The sequence below is a fragment of the Penaeus monodon genome, chromosome 3 (genome assembly GCF_015228065.2).
Source record: "Penaeus monodon isolate SGIC_2016 chromosome 3, NSTDA_Pmon_1, whole genome shotgun sequence".
NCBI lineage: Eukaryota > Metazoa > Arthropoda > Malacostraca > Decapoda > Penaeidae > Penaeus > Penaeus monodon.
Genome location: NC_051388.1, coordinates 25,280,851 through 25,283,350, shown reverse-complemented (window position 1 = coordinate 25,283,350; position 2,500 = coordinate 25,280,851). Strand labels below are relative to the sequence as shown.

Here is a 2,500-nt window from a genome sequence, read left to right as displayed (position 1 = left end):
TTATCACGCCGAGGTATCAAAGGCGCATATTTGAAGACTATATAAGCTTTCACTCCCGCTCTAAGTTAATTGAATTTCTAAATGCTGCAATCTCCTTTTTTCCGGTTGGTTGGGGGGGGGGGAGGAGTGTGCTGGGGAGGGGGGTGAGGAGGGAGGAAGGAGAGGAGGGAGGAGGAGGGGGGAGAGAGGGGTGAAGGAGAGAGGGAGGTGAGGATGAGAGGAAGGGAGAGAGTGAAGGAAGAGGGAGAAGGAAGGGATAGGAGGTAGGAGGAAGTGAGGAGAAAGGAGAGAGAGATGGAGGATGCAGGGAAAGAGGGGTGAAGGTGAGAGGGAGTGAGAGAGGGAGGGAGAGGGAGAAGGAGGAGGAGGTTAATAAGAAAAAAATCATAGATGACTGGTCATGATCTATCACTGGGATAAATATCTATCTATCTCTCCATATATTTGTCAATTTACTCACATTTAACACTTCTTCTGTCTATTTTAGTCACATGCTTTATTTATTCAGTGTATGGGTATTCAAACGCAATGGGTTCTTAATACATTATGGTTGATTTTCTTATAATTGTACTGTTATTACAATTATTAATCATAAATATCTGTTTACATATATTTCTTTGACTGACGGTGTTTATTGTTATCAAAGTTATCGGGGATGATATTCCGTGTAAAAAATAGATAGAAATAGGGAAAGAGGAGAAGAAGAGAATGAAAGGAAAAAGTAAGAATGAGATACGTATTGGAATCGAGAGAGAGAGAGAGAGAGAGAGAGAGAAAGAGAGAGAGAGAGAGAGAGAGAGAGAGAGAGAGAGAGAGAGAGAGAGAGAGAGAGAGAGAGAGAGAGGGGGGGGGGGATTCTCGACGACGGAAAAACAAGAAGCTGGAGAAAAAACGAGAAGAATAACTTCGAAAGAAACTGAAAACAGATTTAAAACCAGGAAACTAATAAGGAAAAAGAGAAAGAGAAAACGAAAATAAGAGACGAAATCAAAAAAGGAAAGAGAGAAAGAGAGAACCAGAATACGAATCCACGAAACGAAGAAGGGAGGAGCGAAAGAGAGAAAGAGAGTCTCGACAGCCAAGCCTGCATTCACCTGCGTCGGCCGACCAGCAAGCACACACACACACGCACACGGACGCACGCACACACCGCTCCAAAAGGCGCTCCACAAGTAGAAATAGAAGCAGCAATTACCCACGGTTTATGTACAGTTGGCGGCATATTGTATGACGCGAGCGGAGAGACGGCTTGCTACCCTAATTGGTCGACGAACCGGCCTAATTACAGACCAATATTGGCTCTATTACCGGCCACGCGGACTCGGCCCCCTTCGACAAACACTTCCAGCTACCTTCGTCCATATTTCACGTTCGAGCTACAAAGAGCGGCGCTGTTTTCACACTCTTAACTCCTGGATATCTCTAATTAATGCACTCCACCACTCGGAGAGACTGGAGGCCCGTGCAGGTAAATGGTCGCACGAGGTATAAGCGATAGACTCCAGGCTTTCCACAAGGAGGGTTAGGATCGGTCGTAAACAAAAAGAAAACATCCATAATTGCACTCCCCCCTTTAAGATAATTATTCCCAAGGAAAAACCTTTCTTCTAAGGCTACGGGAGGGCATTTTAAAACCAACACGCCCCGAAAGGAGGGAACGGAAAAGGGGAAGATGGCGGGAGGGGAGGGGAAGTAGTAGACAAGGAAGAGAGAAAAAGAAGAAAAATTAATTAATTTTTTTTAAATTAAAATTAATAAGGGAGAGAGAGAGAGGAGAGAGAGAAGAGGAGAGAGAAGGAAAGAGAGGGGAAAAAGGGAGGAACAAAGAAGAGAAAAGAAAAATTAAAAAAAAAAAAGAAAAAAAGAACAAAAGGATTTTTTTTAGAGCGGGGGAAAGTTGCCCAAAGGGAAAGGGGAAGGGGAGGAAAGGGGAAGAGGAGAGAGGAAGGGGGAAAGGGGAAGAGAGCCCCGGGTTAACTGAGGGGGAAAAAAAGGAGGGAAGGGAGAGAGAGAGAGAGGGAAAAAGGGGAAAGAGAGGAGAGAAGAGAGAGAGAGAGACAAAGGGAGGAGAGGAGAGGAGAGGAGAGGAAGAAGGGGGAAAGAGAGAAAGAGAGAGAGCGAGAGAGAGAAAAGAGAAGGGGAAGAGAAGAGAGGAGAAAGGAAAAGGGAAAGAGAGAGAGAGAAAAGGGAGAGGGGGAAGAGGAAGAGGGGAGAGAAGGGGAGAGAGAGGAAAAGAGAGAGAGAGAGAAGAGAGAGAGGGGAGAGAGAGAGAGACAGACAGACAGACAGACGACAGACAGAGACGCGGAGTCTGAGGCTATTGATATCGTTTTTATTTTATTTATTTTTTGACGCCATATTCTACTACCATTATCTTATGGACAAGTTCATGAATTCACTAAAAAACACCACAAAATGAGAAAACAAGACCAATAACGGCACCAACACATCCCTACCATTGTGATCACCATGAAAGAATCACCAGGAAAGAATCACCATA

At 44.7% G+C, this 2,500-nt stretch overlaps 1 protein-coding gene across 1 annotated transcript in view; it reads right to left on the bottom strand.

Moving 5' to 3' along the window:
• Positions 1–2,500, bottom strand: part of LOC119593784 (visual system homeobox 2-like) — a 155,205-nt gene that overhangs the window by 90,309 nt on the left and 62,396 nt on the right. The gene's annotated exons all lie outside the window — the stretch shown is intronic.